Source organism: Lathyrus oleraceus, chromosome 3, assembly GCF_024323335.1.
Source record: "Lathyrus oleraceus cultivar Zhongwan6 chromosome 3, CAAS_Psat_ZW6_1.0, whole genome shotgun sequence".
Lineage (NCBI taxonomy): Eukaryota > Viridiplantae > Streptophyta > Magnoliopsida > Fabales > Fabaceae > Lathyrus > Lathyrus oleraceus.
Window position 1 is genome coordinate 310,903,141 of NC_066581.1, and position 13,360 is coordinate 310,916,500.

Sequence of the window (13,360 nt, forward strand, 5' to 3'; positions counted from 1 at the left end):
AATATTTTATTCATTTCTTGATTTCCAATCTTCATCTCACTTCTGCTTTTGATTGTTTGGCCTTGACTTTCAATGTTATTGGTCAACATATGAGGATTGGTACATTGTATTTCATTTAATGCACTTTAATTTTGCCATTTCCATTTCTCTTATCCATCTCCTTCTTCTTCTCCTTCTTCTTTTCTTCTTGATCAATGAGTTGAAGGTTGATAAGTTAACATTGGTTAGGGAGATTTAATCTTCCTTGATTCAAATCTAATTCATCTTGATCAATTGATCAAGTGAATGGCTTTGCATTAAGGATAGGTTGTCTTCTAAATCATGCAAAAGGCTTAAACCAATACAAGATCAATTCTCATTTTCTTTTTGGCATCCCAAGTTGTTGGAACTTGGTTCTCTAATCAAGACTTCTAACTTGTGTTGTTGCCTACATTATTCTTGACTGGCCTCAGATAGTTGTGACTTCTACATAAGTCCAATTACGATTGCTTAACATAGCGCTAAATTTGCCTTATGGCACACTAACTACTAACACTAACTATTGACAATTAACATTTACTTTATGCAATTTACTATTCTTGCACATATTATCCATTTGCTTTTCTCTTTGCTCATTTGAGCACATATTTATGTTAATGCCATTTGCCTTTTGCTCACTTGAGCACATAATTGTGTATATATTATTGTGCTTGTGTTTTGCTGTTGTGGACCAAATGCAAAGAATTGGACTTAGATTCTAGGACCTTCCTTATGCAAAATTGGAGTAAAAGAATCTTAATGATGAAGATGGATTAGAAGGACCAAATCTCTAAACTCACTCTTGTCCATTCTTGTTTTACTTCATGGAACTTTTGATGTGTGTGCTTTTGTGCTAGGAGTTTTCATTTGAGCTTAATTGGAGGACCATTGCCATGTTCATCCAAGTGGAAGATACAAGATACATTGAGGATCTTTTAAGAGACTTGTTTGATTACTTATGCTTTGTGGTTGCTTATTCCAAAGGATGGGAGCTACTTGGATCATCAATATGATCTCAAGAGAGGGACTCCATTGTGGTTTTGATTCTTCATCCCTTCTCTTTTTGTTTTACTTAGGACTTAGCCCTTCTTCTTCTTCTCTCACTCTAACCCAAGCCAAAACCTTTTGTGCAAACATTTAGCTATTGCTTTCAAACATTAGAAACCTAAGCCTTATGTTTTTGATTGTCAAACTTTCTTTTTACAATACTTATTTTGAATTGAATCCTTAAGTCAACTTTGACAATTTTTGTACATACTTTTAATTGGTAAATATAACCCATTTAAATGTCTTTTGTGGTTCCAATGGCCACTTTCTTAATCAAATTTTCCATAACCTTTAGCTATTAGGTTTGAGTTATCTTTGTGGTAGATGTAATACTCACCTATATCCTTAGTGATGGACAATGAGTCTTCCATGCTTATTATAGGGTTAACCCCTCACTAGCATGTTGAAGCTATCCTCACATGGTGGATTTGTGGTTTGGTTGAGTTTTCTCCCTTCGATAACAAAAGACCTTAAGGCTTTTGGACCAATCAATTCACCAACTTGCTTTGAGATTTTTACCCCGAACTACGAGGTTTTGATCCTAATCTTTTTATAAGATGGTACGTAGGCAATGGGTTTATCCATCCAAACACAAAATGTAAATAACTTGTATATTCTCTTCTCATCTCTTCAATCATGTTTGCACAAACAAATTTTCACAAAACAACAACCTTTGCAACAAGTGTGTAAAGGGCTCCCTATGAGTACCTAGGATGTTTTGGGTGCCTAACACCTTCCCATTGCATAACCAACCCCCTTACCCAGATCTCTGTTTCTTTTACTAGTTTTTGTTAAAACTTTTAGGTTTTTGTTCGCTTTCTAACCATTCCTTTGGATAAATAGAAGTGCAGTGGCGACTCGACTTGTATGATTTACCTTGGATTTAGTCAATATCTCTAATGGTAACGAATACCCCGCTATAGAAAAGTGACGACTCTGTTGGGGATATGTGTGCCTATTGGGTTTTGCCAACTTTTCATGCTTGTTGTATTGTATTGTCTTGTGACATATTTTTGTGCAATTTGGGATTACTGTATTGTATGTAATGATTGATTTGCTTGATATTAATTCCTTGTATGCTTGGTGATCTTTGTGAGATGAGTTCTATACCCGAACTCGAGTGCACTTAGGATAGGAGAATGGCGTAGTCTTGTTGACTTGTGTGGAGTTATTCCTTAGCAAGTTGATTTGCAAGTCCATTCACTTGGTGGAGGTCATGTTGGGATCAATAATGTCACACAAGTAAGTTGTGGTTAGACATTACTCTTTCCAATATAGACCTTAGAAGCCAGGGACCTTAGTTTACCGAGCCCATCTTGGCCTATTTTTAGGATGTAGTGCGAAAGTCGTTCAAGTGTAGGATTTGATACGATTGTTACGCGATACTACACTCATAAGAGTCTCTCTTGAGAATATTTTTGGAATACAAGTAGTCGTTTCTCCGATAATATCCGAAAGATAGGATGATGACTATGGGAACCTCTTGTAGAACATGTTTGGCAGGTTTAAACCCTAGTACATTCCCTTTGGGTGGTTCTTAACCAAGACTCCATGCTCGTGACTTGCAACAAACCTTTGATTCATGGTTGATTCGTTCATATATCCTTAATATCAATGGAACTTGGGTGTTGATAAGGTGTAAGCCATAATCCACCAAAATGGATGATTGATATTAAGGATAACATGATCCATCCCATGACCTTTGTTTGGTGTGCTTTGCTTGATCCTTGAGTGTGATTGTTGCATTCATGCATTCATGCACTCATTTGCATCCATATCATCAATAATGAAGAAAATTTTTAAGGAACTTAAGGGGTTTATTTGCAAAATTTTCAGACATGGAAAGACAAAGAAGGAATACAAAGAAGTACAGCTTCAGACAACCAGATTTAAAAGAGTTAAGGAATCTGACATCCTATGTATTAGATCCTTTGGGTTTGAAGGCTCGTTTTGGGAAGCTTCTCCCTCTTCTGACTACTCAGGTGGATGAAGGGTTGATGAGTGTATTGGTGCAGTTTTATGATCCCTTGTACCGTTGCTTCATGTTTCCAGATTTCCAGCTTTTGCCTACGCTTGAGGAGTATGCCTATCTTGTGGGTATACCTATTTTAGACCAGTTGCCGTTCAGTGGCTTGGAGAGTATTCCTACTTCTCAAGAGATAGCTGACATGTTACACATAGATGAATCTCTGGTTGGTGCTCATATGACTACCAAAGGTGGAATTCAAGGTCTCCCTTCTGATTTCCTCATTGCTCAAGCTACTATCTATGGGAAGGCCATGAGTGAGGATGCCTTTGAAGCCATATTTGTACTTCTCATCTATGGATTGGTATTGTTCCCCAACATCGACAAGTTTGTGGATGTGAACGCTATTAGGATCTTTTCTACTCTTAATCCCGTTCCGACTCTGTTGGGTGATACATATTTCTCTTTGCATATGAGGAATGCAAAGGGTGGTGGCGCCATTGTATGTTGTTTGCCTCTGTTGTATAAGTGGTTTATTTCTCACTTACCGCAGACGGTCGCCTTCAAGGAGAACAAGGGATGTCTACGGTGGTCCACGAGACTTATGTCTCTCACTAATGATGATATCTCTTGGTATAACCGTGTGTATGATGGTGTGCAGATTATCGACTCTTGTGGTGAATTCTCCAATGTACCTCTTCTTGGTACATGTGATGGGATTAACTACAACCCTGTTTTAGCACGTCATCAGCTTGGGTTCCCCCTAAAGGATAAACCTAATAAAATTCTGTTAGAGGGTGTATTCTTTCAGGAGGGTAAAGATCCCCAAGGCTTGAAGGGCAGAATGGTCCGCGCCTGGCGCAAGATTCATAGTAAAGGAAGGAAAGAGTTGGGTCCTAAGAATTGTGTTGCTATGGAGCATTACACTGCTTGGGTTAGGAGGAGAGCGTCTGAATATCTCATGCCTTACGAGTATCCGAGACCTACACCTTTGGTTATGGCTGGGCCTTCAACCCTCCCTAACCAAGGAGTAGAGGAGTTGAGAGACGAAGACCGATCACGTGCTTGGATCCGTGAAAGGGAAGAGTTGCTTCAGCAGATCAGAGAGAAGGATGCTTTGATAGAGTTCCTCGAACATCAGGTTATTGATGATCCTGATGATGCATGGACTTCTCTACTTCCTCAGTCTTCCAAGTTTTGGAAGAGGAAGTACGATTGACTCGCCAAAGAAAAGGCGGATATGGAGGCAGCCTACGAGAGGGAGGTGAAGAGACTTCGTGCATCCTATCTTCCTGTGTCCCGAGCTTTAGATGATTGTTTCTAAGGATCCATAGGATGATTATTTTCCTTTTCTCTTGTATATGACCGACAATGTTGTACTTCTTTTCCCTGATATTATTTGATGAGATATTCCCATATGTGATAAATGTTTAATATTTCCAAAATTTGCAAATAAAACCCTAGAGTTCCTTTGAAATAAAAACAAATCATATGCACAAACATTGCATGCATCATGTGCATAAGCAGGTTTTTTTCCCGGCTTCTTGTCCTGTGGTCTAACTTTGTGTTCTTCATTTATTTTGAAGACAAGCTGACTCACCGGTACTACACCAGAGCCAACATTTCGAGACTGATGGATCATCTAGAGCAAGAGAACCGTGAGCTGAAAGAGGAGGTGGCCAGACTGAGTGCCTTGATGGAATCATTCTTGGCTGCCCAGAGCCAGTCTTCTCCGATGCCTTCAACTCCTCCCCAGAGGACAGTCATCTTTGAGATTGTCTCCTCAACTGTGCCTGCAGCCAGTACACACTTTGCTCCAACGGCCATGCCAGCCGGATTCCCGTGGGGGATGCCTCCCAATTTTATGCCTGAGGGTCCTGCTCCAACTTTTGATTCTATGACGGCATCTAGCCCGGTCCTTGTTGTTCCTCCTCCTGTCGTGCATACTTTGCCCAGGGTAGACGACACCATCTATCATTCTGAGCCATCTGAGGGCCCAGATGTCTATGAGAAGATGGACGCTATGAACGATCAATTTCTTGAGCTCCGCAAGGAATTGAAAACTCTTAGAGGAAAGGATCTTTTTGGCAAGTCTGCTGCCGAACTGTACTTGGTTCCTAATGTGAAGATCCCTGTGAAATTCAAGGTCCCTGACTTTGAAAAATACAAGGGAATCACTTTTCCTCTCAGCCACCTGGTCATGTATGCCAGGAAGATGTCGACTCAGACCGACAACGATCAGTTACTCATCCACTACTTTCAGGACAGTTTGTCCGGTGCCGCTCTGCGTTGGTATATGGGTTTAGATAGCGCGAACATCCGATCCTTCAACAATCTTGGCGAGGCCTTCGTCAAGCAGTACAAGTATAATATGGATATGGCTCCCGATAGGGATCAATTGAGGGCCATGTCCCAAAAGGACAAAGAAACGTTCAAAGAGTACGCCCAAAGGTGGCGAGAATTGGAAGCGCAGATCGTGCCTCCGCTAGAAGAGAAGGAAATGACTAAGATCTTTCTGAAGACCTTGAGTTCATTCTATTATGAGCGGATGATCGCTAGCGCTCCTTCTGACTTCACCGAGATGGTGAATATGGGGATGCGTCTAGAAGAAGGGGTTAGAGAAGGACGTCTAACCAGAGAAGAAGGCTCTTCTGCCAAATGTTATGGGGCGTTTGCAAAGAAGAAAGATGGAGAGGCACATGCTGTGACCTCCCATGTGAAACCAAGAAGACCCTCTGTGAGGAGGAAGACCGTGCGTCCCACCGGTAACCAGCACCAGGTGGCTCACATAGCACCTGTCTTTAGAGACAATCAACAATATCAGCAACATAGCAACAATCAGCAACCACATCCGCAATATCAGCAACAACAGCATCGTCCATAACAGCAGGCCTACCAACCTCGAAACAGCAATCAAACCAGTACGAGTTACGAGAGGAAAAGGGTCGCTTTCGATCCTATTCCAATGACGTACACAGAATGATATCCCTCTTTGATAGAGAGGAAGTTGATTACTCCGAGAGACCCACCGGCTATACCTGCTAACCCCCAGTGGTGGTATAAGCCTGAATTACATTGTGTCTACCATTCTGGTGCTCCCGGCCACGACATGGAGAATTGTTACCCTTTGAAGACCAAGGTTCAAGACCTTGTGAGGTGTGGCATTCTGTGTTTCGAGGACGTAGGTCCTAATGTGAAGAAGAACCCATTGCCCGAGCATGGGAAACCTGTCAACATGGTCCAGGGCTGCCCTGGCAAGTACAAAGTCAAATATGTCAGTCATATTCGACAGTCTCTTGTCGAAATGCATTGTTTGCTATGTGATTACAGTCATTATGAGCACGACCATGATAGATGTCGAGTATGCTCTGTTAACCGATTGGGTTGTCGCCAGGTGCGCAAGGATATTCAGGAAATGCTGGATGAAGGAGTCATTGAGATTCTTCAGAGTAGGAATGTTGACGAAGATGAGCCTGAGGTCAACGTAATTTCCCCAGTATTCCGGATGCCCGAGCCTGTTATCATCAAGTATGATGGTAGCAAGCAAAAGGCTTCTCCTGTTCTTATCATTAAGCCTGCCGGTCCGGTACCGTACTCTTCCGAAAAAGCAATTCCCTTTCGCTACAACGCCGTCGCTGTAGAAAATGGGAAAGAAGTGTCCTTACCATCCTTCTCTGTTGTTAACATTGCGGATGTAAGTGGACTGACCCGTAGTGGTCGTGTGTTTTCAACACCTCCCAAGCCTCAGGCTAGTGGTGATTCTGTTGAACGCCCGATGAGGAATGGTGTGAGCACTCCGAATCCGACACCTGTTGTTAAGCCCTCCTCTATGTTGATAACTCCTACATCTGTTGGCCCGAGCGGCAATGTGAAAGAAGACTGTGATGAGATGTTGAGGCTCATCAAGAGAAGTGAGTACAATGTTGTAGACCAGCTTCTACAAACGCCATCCCAAATATCGGTGTTATCCTTGCTGTTAAATTTAGAACCACACCGAGAGGCTCTGCAGAAGGTTTTGGATGTGGCATATGTAGATCATGATGTCACAATAGAACAATTCGATAGCATTGTTGCAAACATTACTGCTTGTAACAATTTGAGTTTCTGTGACTCTGATCTCCCTGAGGAGGGAAGAGACCACAACTTGGCTTTACACATATCTATGAACTGCAAAGACGACGCCATGTCCAATGTGCTGGTAGACACTGGGTCATCACTAAACGTATTGCCAAAAACCACTCTTTCGAAACTGTCATATCAAGGGCCTCCCATGAGGCAGAGTGGAATTGTTGTGAAGGCTTTCGATGGGTCGCGTAAAACTGTGATTGGGGAAGTTGATCTCCCAGTCAAGATTGGACCAAGTGATTTCCAGATTACCTTCCAGGTTATGGATATTCACCCATCGTACAACTGTCTCTTAGGCAGACCATGGATTCACGAGGCAGGCGCCGTGACATCCACCCTACACCAGAAACTGAAATTTGTGAAAAATAAGAAGCTGGTGGTAGGGGGAGAAAAGGCTCTCCTGGTTAGCCACTTGTCTTCCTTCTCATACATAGAAGCTAAGGATGAAGTTGGAACTCCTTTCCAAGCTTTGTCTATTGTTGAGCCTATTGAGAAGAGAGCTCTTTCATTTGTTTCCTATAAAGATGCAAAGTTGGCCATTGAGTGTGGTGCAACTGCTGGTTTAGGGAAAATGATCGAGCTAGAAGACAACAAGTCCCGGGCTGGCATATGTTATTCCTCTGGGGTGTTCAACGAGAAAGGGTTGTTCAAGAGTGGAGGTTTCATCCACACCGGTCATCCATAGGAGGGGTCTGCAACAATTGGGTCGCTGTGGATATTCCTACAGTCATCCATAAGTCAACGTAATGATCATTTTGTTTAAAAAACCCTCCTCCCATGCCAAAAGGAAGAGTGATGACATTGTTGGCACATAAATACAATGATATTTTCATTCAATAAATTCATGTTAAATGTTTGTTTTTCCAATTATTTTCCCTTTTCGTTTTTGCATGAAATTGGTGATCACATAAAACCCTAAAAAATAAAATAAAATCAATCTTTTCATCTGCATAATGGTTTGCCTTGTTTGAATTCTAAAGCTTTTCGTCTCCCAATTTTGAGTTCCCTGTATTTGAGGCGGAAGAAGATGATGTTGAAGAGATTCTTGACGAGATTACCCGTCTACTTGAGCATGAAGAGAAAATCATTCAGCCGCATCTCGAGAATCTGGAAACAGTCAACTTGGGGTCTGAGGATTGTGTTCGTGAAGTGAAGATTGGGGCACTCCTTGAAGAATCTGTTAAGAAGGGGTTGATTGAATTGCTATGAGAATACGTTGATGTCTTTGCATGGTCATATGAAGACATGCCTGGTCTGGATACCGATATTGTGCAACACTTCCTACCCTTGAAGCCTGAGTGTGTGCCTGTGAAGCAGAAGCTCAGAAGAACTCATCCTGTTATGGCAGTGAAGATCAAAGAAGAAGTTCAGAAGCAAATTGATGCGGGGTTTCTGGTGACTTCTACATATCCTTAATGGGTGGCCAATATTGTGCCCGTGCCCAAGAAAGATGGAAAAGTCCGGATGTATGTGGACTATAGAGACTTGAATAAATCTAGTCCGAAAGATGATTTCCCTCTACCACATATTGATATGTTGGTAGATAATACAGCTAAATTCAATGTCTTCTCATTTATGGATGGATTTTCCAGATATAACCAGATCAAGATGGCACCCGAGGATATGGAGAAGACAACATTCATTACACCTTAGGGAACATTCTGTTATCGAGTGATGCCCTTCGGTTTGAAGAACGTCGGAGCCACGTATCAACGAGCTATGACCACCTTGTTTCATGATATGATGCACAAGGAGACCGAGGTATACGTTGATGATATGATTGCTAAGTCAAGAACGGAAGTTGAACATGTAGAGCATTTATTGAAGCTTTTCCAGCGTTTGAGGAAGTACAAGCTTCGTCTGAATCCCAACAAGTGTACATTTGGAGTTCGTTTCGGCAAGTTATTGGGCTTTATTGTTAGTGAAAGAGGTATTGAAGTTGATCCTGCAAAGGTCAAAGCAATACAAGAGATGCCTGCGCCCAAAACTGAGAAGCAAGTCCGAGGTTTTCTTGGCCGCTTGAATTATATTTCCAGATTCATATCCCACATGACTGCCACATGTGCGCCGATATTCAAGCTCCTCCGGAAAGATCAGTCCCATGATTGGACCGAGGATTGCCAAAAATCCTTTGACAGTATTAAAGAGTATTTGTCTGAACCTCCGATTCTGTCTCCGCCTGTAGAAGGAAGACCTTTGATCATGTATTTGACTGTTCTTGAAGACTCAATGGGTTGTGTCCTGGGTCAGCAAGACGAGTCAGGGAAGAAAGAGTACGCCATCTACTATTTAGGTAAGAAGTTCACTGATTGCGAGTCTCGATACTTAATGCTTGAGAAGACATGTTGTGCTTTGGCTTGGGATGCTAAACGCTTACGCCAGTATATGATAAATCATACGACCTGGTTGATATCCAGAATGGATCCAATCAAGTATATCTTCGAGAAGCCTTCTTTAACAGGAAGGATTGCCCGTTGGCAGATGTTGTTATCTGAGTATGATATTGAGTATCGAGCTCAGAAGGCTATTAAAGGTAGTATCTTGGCTGACCACTTGGCACATCAGCCGATCGAGGATTATCAGTCAGTTCAGTATGACTTCCCAGATGAGGAGATTCTGTATTTGAAAATGAAAGATTGCGATGAGCCTACACTCGATAAAGGGCCAGAGCCTGGTTCTAAATGGAGTATGGTATTTGATGGCGATGTAAATCAATATGGAAATGGTATTGGGGCAGTGATTATTACTCCTCAGGGCACACATATTCCTTTTACAGCAAGGCTAACTTTCAAATGCACGAATAATATGGCTGAGTATGAGGCCTGCTGTAAGACCCCAATTTTTGTCCCTAAGATCCCTCATGGCATCATATCATATCATATCATTGCCTCAAGGATCATGGTGCACCTTGCCTCCCTCTTTGTGAGTGGGTTATCTTGTGAGTGTGATTCTTGATCACCAAGCATGTTTTTCATTTGTATATCATTGCTTTTCATTTGTTTACTAACCCAAAAGTACAAAAATATTGTCATCTAACCTTGTTACTTGCAGATGAAGCATTAGGTCAAAGCAGTCCAAGGCAGTCATTGAGCTATAGATGGTGGCCATTCTTGAGAATTTGGGCACCATGGTCATTCATCAAGAGTTCATATGAGTTGTGATATCATTTTGAATCAAGATCTCAAGTGGAAGAGGCTTGAATTTCATCTGAGCATAGCTAGGTCAACTGAAACCCTAGAAAAGTCAACACAAGTCAACTATGCATTCAATCATGGATTTGAAGGTGGGAGATGGTTAGAGAGACCTCATTCATGTCCATACAAGTCTCATATAACATGTCAAACATCAACATTGAAGGATTTGAGGTCAGACAAAAAGTTTCCAAAAATAGTAGGTGACCTGTAATTTCAAACTGCCAAAAATGGAAAGGTCTTCTCCTCAAGATTACATGTCCAATCAAGCTTCAAATCAAATTTTGTCCAACATGAAAGTTGAATATCTTGCTCTCACATTTCCAAAAAGTCCAAGAACATCCATTTCTCATGTGTGGTTGGCAAGTTATGATCAAATCATTGTCAAGGAAATTTGAACTTCAACAAGGCATAACTTTTGCTTCAAAAGGCCAATTCATGTGGTTCTTTTTGGAGCAATTTTCTCTTGATCTCTATTACCATAATCATGCATCACATTTCATTAAAACGCATCACAAAAAAAGTGCATTTTTCACTTGATTTCATTTTGAATTTTGGTGGGAAAATGTGAATTTGAAAAATATGCATTCTTTTCAATTCCAACCAATTTCAGTTGCATTCAAACAGATTTTAAAACTCATTCAAGGTGAAATTCGCATTGTTCCATTGCATGGCATTACATGAGGGTATTTTGGCCAAATTGCATAACACTCCCATTTCACTTAATCCATTGCATTTTGCTTAATCATGATTAACTAGCTTGATTAACAGGGAGTATATAACCCTAAACATAACAGAAAATCACAACCACAATTCACAAACTCAGATCTAGAACTTTTTATCTCAAATTTTCTCTCAACTTTTCATTGATTTTCTTCATTTCTTTTGCTTGCTTCTTGTTCTGATCATGATCTGCAGGCATTGTTGAAGTGAATTAAAGCAAGATCTTGCAGAATCCAAGCCAAATCGTGACTGTTGAAGGTTGCACACTTCCATGGCAGTTGAAGATTCCATCGAGTTTGAGCATTGTTGAGCTGTTGTCCATCATTCATTCATCTTCCTCAGCACTATAGAGCATCTGTTTTAGCTCCTTCAAGCCAGATTCACACGATTCAAGGTCTGCATCATCAGCAAGGTAAAAATTCGATTGCTCTAAATCTTCCAATTATCATGTGCATCTTGTAGATCGTGGAACATAGGTCATTCTCCACTTTAGATCTCTTGATTTCATTAAGTTTTGAGAAAGTTATGTTGATTTGAATTCTGATGAGTGAAACTTGTTCTTGCTCGATCTGTTTGACATCTTTAGAATTAGATGAAATTGATGCTGGATAAATGATGTATGTTGAATAACGAGTCCAATGGTATGCTGCTTGTAAATTTCTGGAATGTTTGGATCTTGATGAGTATGAACATGATGAATGTGTGATGAACAACTAGGTTTTTGTTTTCCAGATCGTCTTTGATCCATTTGCCCGTGTGTTTGCATGTGTTTTCGCGTTTGTGCACATGTACTGGACCATGTGTCGTTTCCTGATTGGCCAGCATTTCATTTAAATGAAACGCGGCGTTTTGCCTGGCGCGCTTATTTGAATGCAAGCGCGGTTCGATTCCCCGCTCCACCAAAAATCCATATGCCTTGTATATTTTCTCTTGTATGCCTTACATGTTCACATGCCTTGCTCATATGTTTTTTTTTATTTTTCTTTCCATTCAAAAAATCATAACTCTCAAGATAATGATCCAAATCACATGAAATTTTTTGCACAATGATCCTTATCATGTCTACTATTTTTTGGATATTTTTCCAGAATTTGTGCTCGGTTGGATTTAAAAATTGCCTAGGGTTTATGTTTACATGTCATTCATTACACATTGCTTGCCATTTCTTTTATGAAATCATTATGCTTGATCCAATGGAGCTGAAAATTTACATGGTTGATCTAGACACTTTGATGAGCATTTTGGCTTTGAGTTTGCTATTTTTGCATTTCTGGTTTGTGAGATATGATATGATCATTGGAGGTGTGACAATGTGTGTCACACCATTTCTTGTCCAATTTGCTGATTTTATTTACCATGCCATATGAACTTCAATTAATCTGATTTTTTGCATGTTGTTTCTTATGGATGTTAAGTTTGATCATGACTTTTTGTGAATTTTTTGAGGGCATTTCCAACTTGTTTGATATTTTCCTTTGCTGGTTAGTCATAATTGGACTTTTGTTGAGTGTTGAACTTTCATGATTTGTGAAATTCTTGATGTTTATTGGATGAACTTGAAATTTTGCACATGTGTGCTAGACACTTTGAAGTTTTCTATGGCTTTGGTTTGATTCATTTATCATGTGTAGATTCTGTTTTGTGCTTGTGTGAATTTGATGCATCAATTTGTGCTTCCTTTGAGCTTATTTTTGCATACCTTGACTTGTTGATTTTAATTGACATACTTATACTTAGCCAAATACCATGATTTTTGGTGTGTTGATCCTTTGATGTGTTCTGTTTAGGAATGATTTTTCTTGGAATTTATTGAGCCATTGTTGATTTGATTTGAATTGGTTCATTCTGTTTGCTCCAATGTGTTTCAACTTGCATAGTTTGACATGATTTGTTTATGAAATAAAATTGGATGATGCTTTTGATATGAGACCACTTGGATGTTATTCTTGATTGATTAATCTTGATTCTTGTAAATTTTCATGTTCTGTTTTAAATTTTTTCCTCATTTTTGACCCTAGGCTTTAGCCTAAGGGTTTGCCTCTCATGTTTGAAGCTTTGTTTCAGGTTGCACATGCAAGTTACACAATTGATGATGCCTCATCTTGAGAGCATTTGATATTTGATTTTGATCACTAATGTGTGTTTTATAGGTTGAAGTTGATTCAATTGGGATTGACTTGTGGCTTATGCCTTTGCCTATATTGGTTGTCTGTTGTATTAACTGTTGGTTGATTGTCTGTATAGTATACTGATTTGTTTGATGTTTCCACAGGTACATTTAGTTGCTATA